The sequence below is a fragment of the Parus major genome, chromosome 6 (genome assembly GCF_001522545.3).
Source record: "Parus major isolate Abel chromosome 6, Parus_major1.1, whole genome shotgun sequence".
NCBI lineage: Eukaryota > Metazoa > Chordata > Aves > Passeriformes > Paridae > Parus > Parus major.
This window is the reverse complement of record NC_031775.1, coordinates 25,094,467-25,112,338: the sequence shown is the minus strand read 5'-3', so window position 1 is coordinate 25,112,338 and position 17,872 is coordinate 25,094,467. Positions and strand designations below refer to the sequence as shown.

Here is a 17,872-nt window from a genome sequence, read left to right as displayed (position 1 = left end):
GTGCTGGGCTGAGACTCACAAGAATTCATGGCAAGCACTCAGGTGATCAGGGAGTTGGGTGTAAAACAAGTGTGAGAGAAAAAAGATCTTGCTATTTCAGACAACTTGTGTCTGGGAATGTAAATGGAAAAACGTTGCTTTCATTTTGTTCAGTTTCAATAACAGGTGATTTAAGGTACATGAGCTTGGAGCACTTAAATGAACACTGAACTGCTTGCAGAAGTGTGGTGAAACTGAATTTAGCTGTCCATGATAGCAGCAATCTCACAGAACATCCTTGGTTTTGCCTGATGAAACTGAAATTTTGTACTGTGAGGAAGAGTAAGAAAATTTTGTAATTCAGTGGCAAAAATGGTGGAAAATAGCAAAAGTCTAAATTGAAATTTTTGTAAAGTATAAGAAATGGTCATTTTCAGAACTCTAGAAGAAAAGCATATTATAGAAGGAGCATACATTCTGCTATATGTTCTTTCTGGGATAGTATTTTAAAATTTAAAAAATTATATTGATTTTGAAGGGAACTCTATAGCAAATGAAATACAGAAAAATTGAATATTTTTTGAACACACACTTTCTAGAGCTGTCTATTAACCACAAATTTTAGAATGATCAGCCTGGGGGAGACAGTCATGTGGAAACATTGTAGGAAGTGGATTTTTTTTTCATTATTGATTTTTTTTTTGCGGTTGGATCAGGTTTATTTTTCTTTATACAATTGACATGAATGGAATGAATCCTATGGGACACTTTGTATTCTGCCCTCCAGGAGGGCACAAGGATCCATGAGAGATCATGAACATGGACTAAGATCATGCAGCAGGTGGGATAGCTGGACTGGATTAAGATTTGTGGGGAGTTGGGTTTATTTTTCTGGGGGCAGCTGTGCAAAAAATAAAAATATTTCATGTGGTTAGAAAATAATAGCCACAATTCAAAAAAATATATACCAGTGATTCTTTATTTCTGTAAACATTTCCATTGGAATATTTACCAAGGTCCTCGAGTCACATTTGAATTCATATGAAAATTAATAGAAAATAATGCTGTGATTGGACATAATTAGGTAATCTCCTGGTCATCTTCCTGGGGAAGAGGTCTGTGCTGACTTACCAGCAGGGCTGAGGATACAGTTGCCATGGGGAAACACGTTTCTTATCCATGCTGCCCACATCCTGTGGATAAATGGGAGATCTCGTGTACAGCAGCTGTCAAGGCACATTTTATAGGTACAAAAGTCACTGTGTAAAACTTCTTATAGTCTTGCACTGCTTTGCTGCAGGACATGCTTAATTAATACACCAGAGGGTCGTTTATTCTTTGCAAAATATGAGCCCATCCATGTCACTGGAAGCTCTGACATTGTGGAGATGTGAGTCACATCAGTGAAAGCTGCCTGAGGCTGCATTTAACCTTGTGCACTGAAGCTGAAAAGTAATTAATAAATGCTCTCAAGTGTTATGTTTTTCCCTCCCACCAACTCAACATCTTAATTACAAGGGAATAGGTACAGTGAGAACTGATCTGTTTGTAGCTGTTCTGCGCTTCTTTGCAACCTCCCTTACAAAAAACTGTTTGTAGTCTCAGACTGAAATACCTTCTGTAATATCACCAATCTCAGACCTTATATACGTAGGAATGCTATTCTTCTTTACATTGCAAGCTTTGGATGGATTATTTCTGGTTCTTTACTCAGTGCCAAGGTTCCTGGTCCTAGGTGGAGCCTTAGGTACTATGATAAGAAAGACAATAATGGCAATAATAAAAATAAAGCTACTATCTCCATATGGTCTCTCTTCAGACATTCTAACCTCTACATATGTTTCTTCTCCTATTCAAAGGAGACAGCCCCAAGTGCTTTCAGGGATCCAAGTGACATTGATAACAGGGAAACACTAGACGTAAAAATAGGCATGGAATTGCAATTTCAGTTTTGTCATTCCTATTGCAAGACAAAACCCAACAATATTCAAAGTTTAAATAAAATTTGACTAATCATAATCATAGGACAAAAATCAGATTTTCATGTGTCATGTACTCCCTTAACTCCAGAGAAATGTTAGTACTTGTAGAAATGCAGAAAGTTGTGAGTAACCACAAATTCTAGAAGGGATCAGCAAAGGATCCCTTCAGTTTTGTAGCTGAGACCATGGAGTGTTGACCTGGTTCTACAGGGTTCTTCCCACTCTCTTAATGAGAAGGGAAGGCAGCCCAATAGCTCAATTATTATTATTCAATTCAATTATTATTGTTATTCAATCCAATTAATTACGTGCTCTACTGTCTGCACATCATGACTTATTATAAAGAGATTTAGACAGCAGGGGAGGTCTGAGAGTGTTGTAGCTGGACAAAGATACTGCAGTTTGGAGAGGTCAGAGCCTGTGGCTGTAGATAAGCTCTAGGTTTGCTATCAGAGGAGGAAAATGAATAGGAAGTCAATGAGACCACGAGTAGTGAAGGCAAAGTGAGAGAATGGGACAGTGTGCTCCTGCCAGGATTGGCTTCCTGAATTCCTTTATAGATTCTATTCCGTTATTAGGTCACAACCACTGAAAATATCTCATTGTGAAACAGCCTGTTGGAAAGGAAGGACACCTGAAACTGATAAAGCCTGGTCCAAAACACAGACTTCTAGATATGTAGTCTTGAGGCTATGCCATTAAACTGACAATGATTTTACAAATTATTCCTGAAAAGTGTGGTGGAAACCATTTGTGCTGCCAACATGAGGGGAAGGATTCTCTTGGCTATAAAAGGAATGGGGAGAATTGGCTGAAGTGTAGTTGCTTGCTACTTTGGTATGTAAATTTGGTCAAATAAATCCCAACCTCGATCTTTGAAATAGCAGAGATGATGTGTGAGGTCTCCAGGTTCTTAAACTTGGACTTTTTATATACTTCTTGTGTTTTTCATGGACTTTAGGGGCTGACTTTGCTAACTTTTTCTCTGCCCCAGGCTAAGCTAGTGATCTCATGCAAAATAAAATCAGAGTTCTTTTTGTAATCACCTGAGGCCAAGAGCTGGATAAACTAAAAAACACTTCACTCAGCCAAATATTGATATTTTTCCACTACAGCCACAGGATCTGACAGTACTGATTTGTTGGCTTCAGTTCTCCTCTGCTACATCTTCATCACTTGCTTTCCTCACAAGCTTAGTTCAATGTAATCTTGGAAACAGACACATTTTACACTAGTGAATAAATATGACATGCCGCCTTGTTTTTCCTCTTCCTGATTCCACCTTCTATTGATTTATTAAACCCCTGAGTTTTGATGACAAAGTATGTTTCATCATTCTTCTCTGAAGGGGCCTTTATCTTAAGTAGATCATTGTTGATGTTGATTCATGCCTTCTCTGGAGAGCAGTGATTTTGGATTGTCTTATATTCATATTTCCTCTCAGGCTCTTCTGAAATAAACAGTTCTCATGCCTAATTTTATTGACATGTTTTTGATCTGGTTTTGGGCTTGTTGCTGTTACCCCCCCTTCCATTCTGAATTGCTTTGTCCTTTTTTTCGATGGGTGTTTGTCGATGTATGATTTGTTTAAATGGAGGAGTATTAAGGTATTCTTTAGTGCTTTCAAACAGATCATACTTAATTGAACAATAATACATTATGCTGGGTATTGTTCCATAGGCTAATTACCTAATCAGATAATGCTGGGGAGGCAAACTTGTAGCAGACATTAATTATCGATGCATGGGCTGGTAGCAGATGGCAGTATTTGCAGTGGAATATAAGTTGATTGTTCAGTGGATTAATTAAAGTTTCCACAATTTCATGCCCTCAGCTCAAAACATGGTGTAATAACAACTGTGTGCTTTTTAAAAAAGGAAAATAGTATTTAGGTTTGGTTCTTTAACTGAATAGATTTTCCTGCAAGCAGAAAGAGAGAGCGAAAGGAATAATCGATTTCCCAAAAATTACTTTAGTGGCTTCTATTTGCCTTAGAAGTGCTCAGAATGGGCATGGTAAATAATGGGTAATTATTGTGGAGTATATTAACAATTGAGGAAATAGGGACTAAGTCATGTGCTTTTCTTCACAACTGCTTGTATGTAGAATTCTATTCCATTTTGCATTGTCTCTTGGTCAAATTAATCTACATCACTCCTCCTTTTTGTCTTAGCCCTGAACTATATGAGAACCCTGGTACATCTTCTCTACAGATTGGACATGGTTTGAATAATCTCAGTGCCAAAAAAGCCACCCATGAACACAATTTTTGTCTGGCCAAAAGTTAAGACTGTTCCAGCTCAAATCTGAGGGAAGAACACATGGCAAACTTCCACCAGGAGGGCATTTTCTGCTGGGGAGACACTGACCCATTATCCTGAATAATCTTCAGGATTAAGATGTTAAGTGAAAAAACTCGGCAGCTCTTTGTCTGCTCTGAAAATGTGGTTTTCCCCAGGGTTGAGCTGCAGTGATTTGTAGCTTAGGGAGGTTTAGGGAGGTCAGGCAGAGCCCTCCCATGCCGTGCTGTCAGGGGAGCACACACAGACAGCTCCTAAAGAAACATCTCTGCATCACTGAGGAGCTCCAAGGGCTGTGAAGCACATCTAGACTTGTTTGGGCAGCATGGCTCATCAGAAACAAGCACTGAAGTGAAAAGGACTCTGACAAGAAATCCCTTATTTCTGTTTGCTGTGACAAATTGGTGAGGAGTGTGAGAGAGAGGCATGGCATCACACGATCTATTCATAAAGGAAGCAAAAGCAATAACTGCTGCGACACTAATGAGGTATAAAATATCTCACCTGACAGCCACCAACACAAACAGGCCTTGATTTCTTTTTTTTATCTCAGCAATATGAGCTCAGCCTAGATTTTATTATCTCCTGCTGGCTGTAAAATTTATGGAAGAGACAAACCCAAGACATTATACTCCCTCTGTAAGTTATAAATAAGTTTAAAGACGCAACAGTTAAGTTTATTGTCAGTTTTTTGAACTTTTGAATATCTGATTTGGTAAGCAATAAACTCACAGTACCTGGCACTTCTATGCACACATCTCAGCTTTTTGTCACTGTTGCCTTTGCATAGATCACATCTGGAGTCTCATACCTTGGCTTTCTGCAAGCCTCAATCTTCCTCCTACAACTACCAGGGTAAATTAAGAATAACTTTACTGAGGATCACAAGAAACTGCTATAAATTGCTTGAAATGAGTGTATAAATTAAAAAAAATATGTATCATATTTTTATTTACATAATTTCAATCAATAAAGACTGGTGGCTGGTCAGTAAGAAAGAAATTATTATTCCCCCCAGAGTCCAGAAGAATCCCTTACAGGAACGATTCCCTTCTTATTTAACAGAAAAAAATTCCTTTTAATTCCTTTTTATTTCCCTTTTATTCTTTTTTATTTGCTGTGAAGTTCTTCAAGAAATGGAGGCTGGATCTTCCTGAGTAACTGAGTACCAAGAGGGTACTTGGATTTCCTGTCTGTCTTGCCACCTCAAATTATTTCAATGTGCTTGGATTTCTTAACTAAGTACTGGGATTGCCATTTCCAAACCACCTTCAACATAAAAATTAACAAGCCATCATTTATGGGAGGTAGAAACCAGATTTCTTCCTTTCTTCCAGCTCAGCCAGGAAGGTTGGAAGCTGTCTCATGACAAAGTGCATGTTGTTTTCCCTTGATTTAGGTATGTGAAGACACTCCATCTCACATCTGTAGATCTGTTTCTAACAAACACTTGAGAAATTCAATAGTTTTTTCATGACTGAGGGCCAATGGAAAGCTTAAAACTTGAAAAAGGTACTTAAGTCTTGACAGTTTCATGTCATCAGTTGGATTGCTTGGAAAATATTCACAGTCCAAGAGAAGAGGAATAATTCCCACTGTGTTCTGACTCATTGTTGCACCCTTTTCTGGGCAAAGCTCTCCGGCTGTGAGAGCACCAGCCTGATGAGTTGACTCTACTTTTATTTTCTGTTCTATGACACAGAGCTAGTCCAACCAAATCAATCCCAGCAAGACTTAGTGGCACTTTCCTGCTGGCTCCCTGGAGTTTCATGACTTCCTTGAGGCTAAGGCTTCCTAGTGTTGCTAAATCCAGTGCTCGGTTTTAATTTTAAAATATTGTTTTTCAGAACTACATTCAATATATTTCTCATAGATTTCACCAGTGAACAAAATGTGTTTCTACAGTAACAAATAGAACAGTGTAATTGCCCATGCAACCTGCCATAAATCAGCTTCAGGTGGTCATTTTTAAAATGTGGATAGTATAAGGACTTGGAAAAGTTTGCTGTTTCAAGGTAAACTTCCAGATTTCAGAGCGTCAGCCAAAAGATCTCCCATGGAGTTTTATTCTGTGGATGTCTCTGAGATAAATCACGTGCCAATTTTTTTTGCTGTTTGTTTATGTATCTGTCATTCCTCTTCCCTGCCAATGGGACAAGTACAATCAGACACTGGACTTGGCCAAATTTCTGGTTGTTTGCTGCTGTGAACCTCAGCAAGAGCACAGGGCAGGAGAGGAGCAGCTCTTTGCCAGCTGGGAAGCCAAGGTGGTACTTACAGGTGAGGGAGAGGAACTGCTGTAGCCTCCCTGATCTCCTCCAGATGTAATCTCCTCCAGTGCTCTATGTTCCCATTAAAGAGCTGTATGATGGACCCACGTTCATTTGTAACCAACAGCCAGCAAAATGTTTATGTATTTTCAACCAGATTTCATTAAATATTAGGGAAGAAGGCTGGACAGAGCCCTGAGAACTCCTCTAGGCTGGAGTTCATGCTGGTCAGCACAGCTTCCTTGTGTTTCACACAACTCTTTCTCTGTCGTGCTGCTAGGGAGCTTTAACTGTGGGGAGTCCTCAGCTGATTTATTACAGACCTTACCCACAAGTAAAAGCAAGTTAGGGATGGCTTTTTTCCCCTGACAGCATCTAATATAAATCTTCTCTCTGCAACTGAATTAAAAACATTAGATTGACAGAATATTGCATGGATTTGTGCCAAGGACAGTGTATGATGTTTCCAGCAGGCTGGATAAAAATGGAACAGTTCTGCATTGGCTTCCACAAGGCCCAAATCAACCTTTTCTGCTGAGCTCCTGTAAAAACCCAGTTGAAACAGGTGATGTTGGCCAGGGAATCCACTGCATCTCCACAAAGCAGTTGGATGTTCTGTCAGCACAGAGTTCATTTCCCAGGTTCAAAGCAGGAGCGCTGCTGGAGTGCAGTGAGCTGCAGGGGAGCACAAAATCCCAATATCTCAAAATCCCAATATCTCAAAATCCCAATATCCCAGCCTCTGCTGGTGTTTGGTGCCTGTTACACCAAGCTGCTGCCTCAGCCTCCTTTCTGTGTGAATGGAGTTCAGTGTGCTGGGAAATGATGCTCCATAGAAGGATTTGATATTGGTGTGATAGCATACATTGCAATAGCATTATATCTAATTTAAAGTATATTAACCTGTCTCCTGCCCTGATTACTAAAATCCTGTCTGCATCAGTAGAAATCTTCATAACAAACAGCTGCATGGAAGGCACAGAGAGTTGCAAGAGCAAGAAATATGTGCTGATAATCTATTTAAATGCAAATACCTGGCTATTTGACCTGGGATGCAAATGTTGAAATATAGTCAATATTAAACTCATAGATCAAACTATCAACAACAGTAGTTTAAAAATATGTGCATATACTTCTATGAGCAAATTATTTCAAAGTTAAATTCAATAAATTTCAGCTGCTGCAAAGAGAAAAAAGACTGCTTCTTATTAAACTACAGCACAACATTCAGGTCTGTGCAAGAGTCTTCTCTGTTTGAAGCTCCCAATTTTATTTTGTTTTAAAAAATCTCAGAACAGGGCTGATTGGTTCATTTAATTGATTAGTGAAGTTTTTTAAGTAGTGTAGTAAACATTACTCAACCATCATGAGCTGAACCTGAAATTGGAAGGTTATTTGATTTTGTTGTTATTCTATAAAATACACAGATATTTGGTTTAATTTATAATTTGGGTTATATTCTCCATATATGTCATTTAAAAATATTTATCTTTTGCAGTCCTGGAAAGTGGAGTATATTTTTCACCTGAGGGTGAAAGAACTTCATGGTCAGCTGGTTGCAAGCACTGCAACATTAAGGGGAAAAAATAAAAGTAAAAAAAAAATTAATTATCTGACTGACTTAAAATAAAAATTCCATAAAGATATTTTCACTGGGCTTTTCAAACAGTCTCAGAATCTGTATGTTCAAGATCTCATTTCAGAGATATTTACAACTAGTTTGTCCAATTTTGTATAACAAAAATTTTTATTTTAACTTGGCTCATAGTCTGCATCACTGCATAATGAACAGCTCTGAAAATTGAGTTAGTTTCTGTTTAGGGTAACTCAGCTCTAAGGAAAAAAATATAACTTAACCTGGACACTTTGTAAACTGCTTCTAAATTTGGTATTTTTGGTCTTCTGAATTCTTGCAAAGAATTTTGATCATTCTTCACCTTCCTTGGCACAGGCTTGGTGAAAATGGGGCTTGGGAGAGGTATTTGCTATAGAACAGTTCAGCAGCAATCTCAGATGTCTCTCTGGCAGAAATATTTCTAAATTCCCCCAGATGCTCAGTCTGTGGCTTTGCTGCCTGTCCCCTGTGAAGGATTTTCAGGCTCCATTTCTGGTGCCCCTTTTCACTGGAATTTGGAGCCATCTTTCACCTTGGAGTGAGATTTGCCACAGTTTAGCTGTCTATATGCTCCTTTCGAGTGCAGTCTCCATGGAGAATTTATCCTTCACCCCAGGCCCAGTTCCACCCCCTCACCATCATTTTAAAGTCTGTTGCTTTTGCTGCTCTCCAGCAAGACGAGGTTGCTGCTGAGGAGAGGAAATAATGAGCCGTACTCTGGTGCTGTCCAAACTCCATTTCAACGAGTCCTCATTTACCATAAAGAATAAATTCACACAAGAATTACACTTGAGTATGTGAATACACCTGGCCAAGGTAATTAGAATATAATTCTTTTGCCTTAGCTCTGTTTGTGTGTTAGAAAGTGAATAGTTGGATGCCAGGGAAAAGGATTCAATGTGAGTAGTTTCTATTATTGCAGATGTAACTTGTTAGCAAGAAGTGTTCCTGAGGCTCTACTGGCTCTTTATATACCTGTCTTTGTTTACAATGTAGATATGCAGACACCTTCCAGTTTATAAAAAATTACAACAATAGATAATTTTTCTCACTAATGCAACTTTTGTACTCCTGAGATGACATATATATCGATTTGTATTTTTCTTGGTTAGTTATTTAAGGATCATCTGAAGTCTTCATGGCAGATTGTGAAATGTTTTTCCTTGAAACAGGTCTCTTTCAGAATATTTTTTATACTCCCCTCTTTGCACCAGCTGAGCATCCTGACCACAGTGATGGCTGTGGTTAAACTGGCTCTGTAGAGGTGACAATTGTCAAACCAACCAGCAGGAAGGGCACACAGCCAAACTGGAAAATTGGACATTTGTGGGTCAGGAAAGACCACCAAGAAAAATGCTATCTTTGTGTTTAAACTTAAAATAAGGTAGGCTGGCGCTTAAGCATTGTCTTATCTTTTCATGTCTTGTAGTGATGAAAGTGCTCTTGCAAAAGGAGAAATTGAGCAATTAGTATGACAGAAAGTTTTGCTTCTGTCTAAAACTTTTCATTTAATCAGCTGCCAAGCAGCAAAATCATCATTCCCATCTTCTTGCCCAGAGATTTCATTTCTCAGGAAAGAATCTTTCCTCCCTCTCTCCTCTAGAGAAAACATCTGATACAGCTTTCCTACCAGCCTCTTACCAAAATAATTCTGGGGTCCATTAACATCTGGAGTTTGAATGGGTACACAGGATGTTTCAGCAAGGAGTTTTTTAAGGTGAAAGAGCAGAACTGCTGTGCTGTATCTTTAGAGAATATGCTGCTGGCTCAGTCAGTGCAGATGCCACATTGAAATGAAACTGGATTTCAGAAAAGATTTCTTTACATCATCATGACTCAGATTAGCACGTTGCTCTCCAAGTGCACAAAAGTCGACAGGACATGAAGAGCTTTCATAACTAATGACTTAATCATTGCCTTTTGACTAGCTTTTTTCTTAATGCAGGCATTATGACTCTGAGCAGATTGGTAGGTGGGCCTTTGATTTGCAAGAGTAACCCCTGTTAGCCCTGACACCTTTTGAACTTTCAATTCAAATGTTAATTTTGGGAAGGAGGGAGCTGTGAGCAAGAGGGATGAGGGAAAAAGGAAGAGAGAAGCGTTTCTTCAAGCTCACAGCATTGCAGCAGGGTTCTCCCAGCCCCTCAGGCTGGCACAGAAATGCACCTGCCCCACATTTCCTCTGCCACATACAGGGATAACACTTTGAACACCTTAGTAATGCTAGTGGTTTTCTTCATCCTTCTCTCCTTTCACTTTTCCTGTTCTCAAAGGCAAAATTGTCTGGAGAAATAATGACCACGGACGCCAAAAAATGCCACTAATTTGGGGTAACGAGACTGAGCAATTTACACTTGATTAGTCAGAGCAGCTCAGCATTACAGGACCTGTTCTTTCCTGTCTGTCTCTCCCTTTCTAGGCTGTGCTGGCACACATTTAAATCCAAGAACAGTCTTTGCCAAGGTAAGGACAGGGAACACTTTAGCCTTCCTTGTGTTATCTGTGCTGTCTCCCCATTCAGCAGCAGACCCAGCTTTTCCTAGAAGTTCTCTTGAAACTATCAGATCTGTTGATTTCCTTATTATTGCTCTGGACATCCTTTGCTAGTTTTTCCTCCACGTGGGATTTACTCTTGCCAAAGCATTGTTTTCATATTCATGCCGCTTATCTCTTTTTTCCCCACTGAGTGTTCTCTCTTTGCATTTCGTTTCAGTTGTTAAGAAGCCCCTTACTTGGGCAACTGGCCTTCTGAAGCAATTCCCAGTCTTTCCCAGGAATTAAATGGGTCCTTCTTAAGCTCCTAGTAAGTTTTCTGTAGCTGTCACCCAGCAAACCTCTCACTCCCATGGCTGTTTCACAGCTGATTTCTTTCAGAAAATGAAGATGTGGAAACCTTGAACACCTTTTAGGGGCTTGGGGAAATATCTTCTCCATTATATGCATGCACTTCATTTTGTTCCCTTCAAATTGGTCCCTGATCTTTTTTCTTCTCCCCATGTCTTTGCTGTTTTCCTGAAATAATGCATTAACACATCTGGTGAGCACACATAGCTGTTGAACAAATTCAATTCAATTCAATTTGATCAGGGTGATTTGCTTAAGATTTGTTTCCAAAGCAAAAGATATCACACATCTATTATGTCTGCAGATAAGCCAAGTGAACAGATGTATGCAGAAACTGCAAGTGTGGAATTTTGCCAGTCTCAAAGGAGAGTGACAATGAATTGGAATATTTAATGTATTAGAACAGGTCTATTAATGCTGCTGGTTCCCCTATTTTTTGTGTTCATCTTGACCTTTCCTGATAAAGGACCTTAATTTTGCTTCACAGAGGTAGCAGTCCCATGACTGTGGGTCACAGAACCTCTTACCACTCCTCATGAACTCTTCCTGCAGTGCATGTTTTTTCATTTGTTATTGAAAAGGATTGCTTCATAGTACTCTTACCCATTACTTTCCTTCACATTTTTGCTAATTTCCAAAACTGCAAAATACACAGAATCATTAGGAATACCTACATTTTATAAACAACTTCCCTTAGTAAATGAATTTCTGCCAATTTTTAGTTCATACAAAATCTATGTTATTAAAATAAATGTGCACTGTCTTTCATAACTAGTTTTTTAAAGCAAACTCCACAGAATTGTTTATGCATTATATTTCAGCATGTGGGGAGCAGAGCTCTGAGACTGGACCAGAGCATTATTCTCTAGAAAAAATCTTTGAAGGTTAGAATAACAGATTATAAAGTTCCTAGAGAACACATGGTGTGTAAATTGCATTTTTCTCATAGCTTGATCAAATCTGGACAGTTTTTTCAGATGGCAAAACACAGTGACAAGTGTCTATTCTGTTCCAAATGTAAATGACCTCTACAGAGACAGTGGGGGAAAATCATTATTAAAAAAAATGAAGAACAAGGCTCTTTGCAATCAAATTGGTTTAATGTATTTTCCTTTCATCATGATTTCAAAAGAATCATTTTGGATAAAATTACCCAGTCTGTCAGTTGTGGGTGGGCAGGCAAAAAGATGAAATGTATAAACTTTGTATCCAAATGGTAGCCAAAATTCTGATTAACTGATCATAGGGATGGGTTACACAACAAATTCACTCTCAGGGCTGTCAGCTGTGCTTGTAGTAGATGTCACTGAGTACCAAGCCATTAGAGAGCAGCTCCTGTGTCTTCAGTCAAGATATTAAAGAAGTCAGGGTAGTACACCACTGCTAAGAGTGCCAACCTGACTATAAAGTTAAATTATAGGCTGGTTGCTGGAACAGAAAATCAGAGTTAAATTTTCATGGTAACATCTGCTGCAGTCATTTGTATTTCACTGCAGAAGGGACCGTAATAAAATTATTTTGCCTTCCCATCAGTTGATGTTTGAATTAATAAAGTACTGTCCTCATCTAGACCCCATTCTCAGGCTCACATTCTTGTAATAAGAAAGATGAATCAACTGAGAGTGAGTTGATCAAGATGTGGAGCAATGCCTAGCAAATGAATATTATAGCTTCAAAGGACAATAGTACTGAAAGGTTTAAAGGAGTCGAGCACAGATTTGAGGATATTTGTCTACAGGAAAACAATGATTTTATTGAAATTTAACCTGCACCAGTAAGGAGCTGAAGTCAACACATGTTCATTTAAACATTAATTTAGTAAATTTTGCTATGTAGCTCTGGAATTGGGTCTACTTATGTCACTGCATCCTTTTCCAGCACAGACAACCAGCTGGCAGAAGCCTGGTGTACAGGAGATTGGAGAGCACCTCTGCACACCAGCATCCTTGTGGCTCTGGAGAACAGCCTGGTAGGTTTGCATCTGCTTCCCTAGCACTGGGATCACATCAGCACTCAAAGTCACCCTCTGACTGACCTGTCAAGATACATTCACTTCACTGCAGCTTTAAGTGAAAAGCTCCATTTTGTGACAAAATTACACCTGGTTTTGAGGCCTTCAATTTCACTTACCAATGCTTTCAATAGGCTGATATGAATATAATAATCCAAAACTTGATTTTGACACACTAAACAACCAGAGATTTTTCTTATAATCTGAAGTTCCTTTTGTCTTGCTTTGCTTTTTTGTTTTAAAATTTCACTTGCAGAAGTACCTTCATCTCTGATGAAAGGGAAAACAAAGTATAAAACTAGGCAAAATTTCATCTAGTTTTTGTGAGATTTTAATTTTGTGAAAATTGTGATGTCTTTCCTTTTGTGTCCTTTTATGGAAGGTAAAAATGTTTCAAAATCTGGTAAGTTTTCTTTGGGTAAGGAAATTATTTCTCTCTAAGGTTTTGTTCTGGTCCTGTATTGTGAGGTAACCAAAGCAAACAATAAATAATAAGGAAGGAAAGACTACAGTTTCCAGACTGTTTTGACATATAATGTGAAAACTACATCCCTTTTCTTTTGGTTTCAGTGGGACTTGGTGGCTGCATGGCAATTTTTGAATCCACAATAGAAATATAAGTTTTGTCATGGATTCTAAATGTTATGGGGCAGTACAGACTGCTGGCAATTTGCTTGTGAAAACAGTTGTTTTCTTTCCTGTCTTGCTTTGCTTTCATGTACATGGCAGGACTATTCTTGGTCTTGATAAGAACCACTCTCTTTTCCAGTGGAGTGAGTCACTTGGACTTTACAAGGTCAGTGTGATCTCCCAAAAGTTCTCCAGTTCCATTGCAGCAATCAGCTCTCCTGCCTGCTCAGAACATGATGCCTCCATCAGCCCAATTTGTTGTCCTCCTCAAGGGCTGACCCTGACCCTGCAAAAAATAAATAGAATGGACAAAGTCCCAGCTTCACAACTGAATGAAGTCATCTGGTTTGAAGTTCCCGATTCGGTCTTTTTAGCAGAATCTGTCATTATTTCGAGTTCTATCCGATCTTCCAGCAGTTTCAGAAAGTGTCACATACATGCAGTGCAAAGCTACTGCTATGGAACTCCATGTACAACATCACATGCCTGAGAGAAATATTGATTTTTCACAGAACATGAAGAACAGAAAAATAAAGAAACATTTTCACATGACCTTGGCCTTCTGCAAAAATAGCCTTGTGTTCATATCTTGTCTTATACTTGTCTGGAGGCCTTTGTGGAGCTTTCCTGAAGACCATAACATCAGCTGCAATATGGAAGTATTTAGCAGCTCTCTGTAGATTTAGATTGTTATTTCATTTTTATGTAAGTTTTTTTCCCTGTGTGAATCGAGACACATTCTGGGGCATTGTGGGATAGTTTAGTCAGCTAAAACTAACTTTAACATCACAAGATCAAATGTTTATCCCCCACTTGGGTACTGTTTGTTTTGACATCGTACTTAAGGACTTCTGTGCAAAGGGCAAGAAGAGAGAAGAGACTAAATAAAATAAATCTAATGAGACTGAATACACAGTAAAGTACTTGAGCCTTCACTAGGTTCCTCAGACTGCATGTTTCTGATGGATTTAAGATCATCTAAGTGGGCAGCAGTAGTCCCACTGTGTTCTCAGCTCTAAACCTCCTGGAAGTCGTGGCAACAAAATCTGGGTTTGGACTGCAGGGAAGCTTTCCATACCACTTCATGGAGCTGACATGAGAAACAGGTCTCTTGTCAGTTCAGAGATCTGAACTATGACTGCTGAGAACTGGCTGCTTAATTTAATTTAATTTTTCTTTTACTTGGTTAGTATGTGGAAAAAGTCCATGTCATGTTCTTTATATCTAATGTAACATCAACACCAGTCAAAAAACTTCAGTTGCGTTATTTCCAAACATAGTTTTCATAAATTACTCTTCTAAACTCATAACTGGAAATGTAATCAAGAGGTTATTGTGCTTTTTGGTGCAGCAAGGCAGCCATAAATGCCATGAGAGTTCATGATGCTCATGAATCCTGCAGACCATTCCAGCATTAACAGAGGCTGTTTGTGTTTATGTCCCCACTGACACGTCCAGCTGTTGTTATGATGAGTGAAATGTGCATTTCAAACCTGTGTGCTGTAGTGCTCCCCAATACCTTGGGTGAAACACTGCAGCCAGAGACCAGGAGGTCACAGACATCCTCCAGTGAGTCAGAAAGGGTGGCAGAGGATCAAGAGCTGAACTCCTGTGTGTGCTGAGACTGTGTTTAGTCTGCCTGATTCAGGTACCATTCAGCATCTGTTCTTCTCATGTGGCTGGAGACTGCAACATAAAATGTTACTGTGGCATTTAAAGGCATGAAACCCTTGGTAAAATTGAGTAGGATGAACTTTAACACTAAGTTCTGGGACACTTCATTGATCTTTCAACATGGAATTAACAGGGAATATATTTCTTCACAAAGGCTTGTCTCTGGAGACTCTGGCTGTGGAAGACTAGTTAAATTAATGGAGGGCAGGATATAAATCCATTGATTAATTCTTTTTGGATGCTAAATCAATAACTCTGGTTGTGCAGATTAAATTCTTTGCATCACTTGAGGCTTTATTTTATAGCACAAAAAGAACATAAATAAAGAAATTAAAACTAAAAAGTGAAGTTTCTTGTAAAAGTTTCAAAAGGAAACATGTGTGTTTGCAAAGATGGATGTGAAGAACAGGCAATTTATGTTGGCCAAGATAAAAAAGAACAACTTCAAATTATTGATAAGTTTAGCTTAAATTTAAAGATGGAAAGATGGATATCCTGAAGTTTTAAATCTGTTGATACCATTTTACCACCTGGCATAGATTCTGCCAATGTCACCCCCTGAACTAAACAGAAACATCAGGAAGAAATGTGAGCAGAGTAGAGGATGGAGAAAACACCTGAGAATTTTTAATTTAGTGATGAAACAGTCATTACTAACGGTGGAAATAACAACCTTCTCTGCCTTTCTGCCTTTCCTGCAAGCCTTTGAGACCACAGCCTCCACCAAAGGTATCAGCCAGCCTTTGGTCAAGGTTTTATTGAAGGCTGGAGAAATAAAGCGTGGCATAAAAAAAATTTAATGTTTTCCACCTGGAGGATTACTTATTTTCCCACTACTGTCCACCTCTGAATGTGTGCTCTTTCTATTCTTGACTCTGTTTCCCTTCTTCCTTTACATTTTACTAAAGGAAATAATCTACTTTGAGGAAGAGCACAGGCTGTGCTGCTCTCAGCCTGTGGCCAGGAAGGCAGCTCTGTGTGAAATAACCTGTTAGTGATGTGTGTTTACCCTGGCTGCTGGTAGGGATGTTTACCAACCTTTGTTTCTCTCACAGAGACACTTCATGCCATGGCCTGCAGAATCAGAAGCAGCACATTTATCTTTGTTGTTCTTTATTCCTCACTCTCTGGGCATTTGATTTATTTTATCTCCAAGAAAACATATTCATACTTATAAGAGAAATTAACAGAGGAAGCTTCTGCTAGCTCATTTTAGGTAGCAATGACTTGCAAGAGGGCAGTTAAGGCCACCTCCATTACCAACAGAAAGATATTCAGAGAGGCAGCATCACAAAAAAATTCTTTGTACCCAAAGAGAGAAGCAAAAAGAGCGAGTGTTAAAGTTAAAACTTTCCTTATTCATTTAAATTTTAAATGTTTTAACTGTCTGGTATTTTGTTAGTTTCCCAGGGATACTTTTTCTGTTGCTTAAATAGAAGGCTAGTAAAAAAATCATTTGCCACAGACCTAAGCTGACCAAGGTTTCCACTCAGTGTTTAATCTTGCTTAAAGGAAAAAAATATTTTATTCAGTCTTGATCCTCTCCATTTTTTTGTTGTACTAAACGTAGTGCATTAATTGACTCTGCTGGATCACAGTGGGAAGCTAGGGGTTTAACCTTGATTAAGGTGGTTTTGCAGTTTCAGCACGATGCCTGTGGTTTGGAACATTCCCTAACTGTAAAACAGAATGTTATCTTCAGAAGAGTAAATTTGCTCTCCTACCTATTGGCACTGTGTTAGAGCAGTACCAAGGTGGCCTCTCAAACAGATCTAAAGAGGGAATCTGGATGTCCTCAACAGCCTGAAGGTTGTGGTTTAACCCAGCTGATAGCAAGCACCACACAACTGCTCACTCCACCTCCTCCAGCCTCCATGGGACAGGGAGGGAATCAGGAAAGTAAAAGTAAGAAAGCTCCAGGGTTGAGATAAGAACAGTATAATAATAATAGTAGTAGTAGTAGTAGTAATAATAATAATAATAATAATAATAATATAACAGGAAGAGGGTGAAATAAAACTCCAGAGAAACAATTGATGCAAATGCAAAACAATTGCTCATTACCAACCAGCTGTTGCCCAGCCAGTTCCTGAGCACCCAGCCCCAGCTTTGCCCCTGGTTCACATGCTGAGCATGGTACCACAAGGTCTGGAATATCCCTCAGGCCAGGTGGGCTCAGCTGTCCCATGTGTCCCCTCCCAGCTCCCTGTGCCCCCCCATCCTCCTCACTGGCAGGGCACAAGAAGCTGGAAAATCCTGTAAGTGCTGCTCAGCAACAACTAAAACATCCCTGTGTTATCAACATCATTCTCAGGCCAATTCAAAACACAGCACTGGACCAGCTACCAGGAAGAAAATTAACTTTATCCCAGCTGAATCCAGGACAATGGGTAATTGCTTTTTGCCTAAAATTATCCCCAAGTCAAGAAAATTTCAAGAGCAAAGCAGTCATACTGTTGAGCTAAATGGTACTATTAGCCAAAGCCTTCTTTATCACCAGTCTGATAAAACACCAGCAGAGTCTAAAAGATATTTTGCAAAAGGACATCATCTGGTCCCTGGAATTT

At 39.1% G+C, this 17,872-nt stretch overlaps 1 long non-coding RNA gene across 1 annotated transcript; it reads left to right on the top strand.

Annotated features, from left to right (window-relative positions):
• The first annotated feature begins 10,865 nt into the window (after window positions 1-10,865).
• On the top strand, window positions 10,866-14,804 carry LOC117244659. The gene is made up of 3 exons (XR_004498138.1): window positions 10,866-10,949; window positions 12,869-12,959; window positions 13,771-14,804. It is a non-coding gene; the product is annotated as an uncharacterized LOC117244659 (long non-coding RNA).
• The last annotated feature ends 3,068 nt before the right edge of the window (window positions 14,805-17,872 follow it).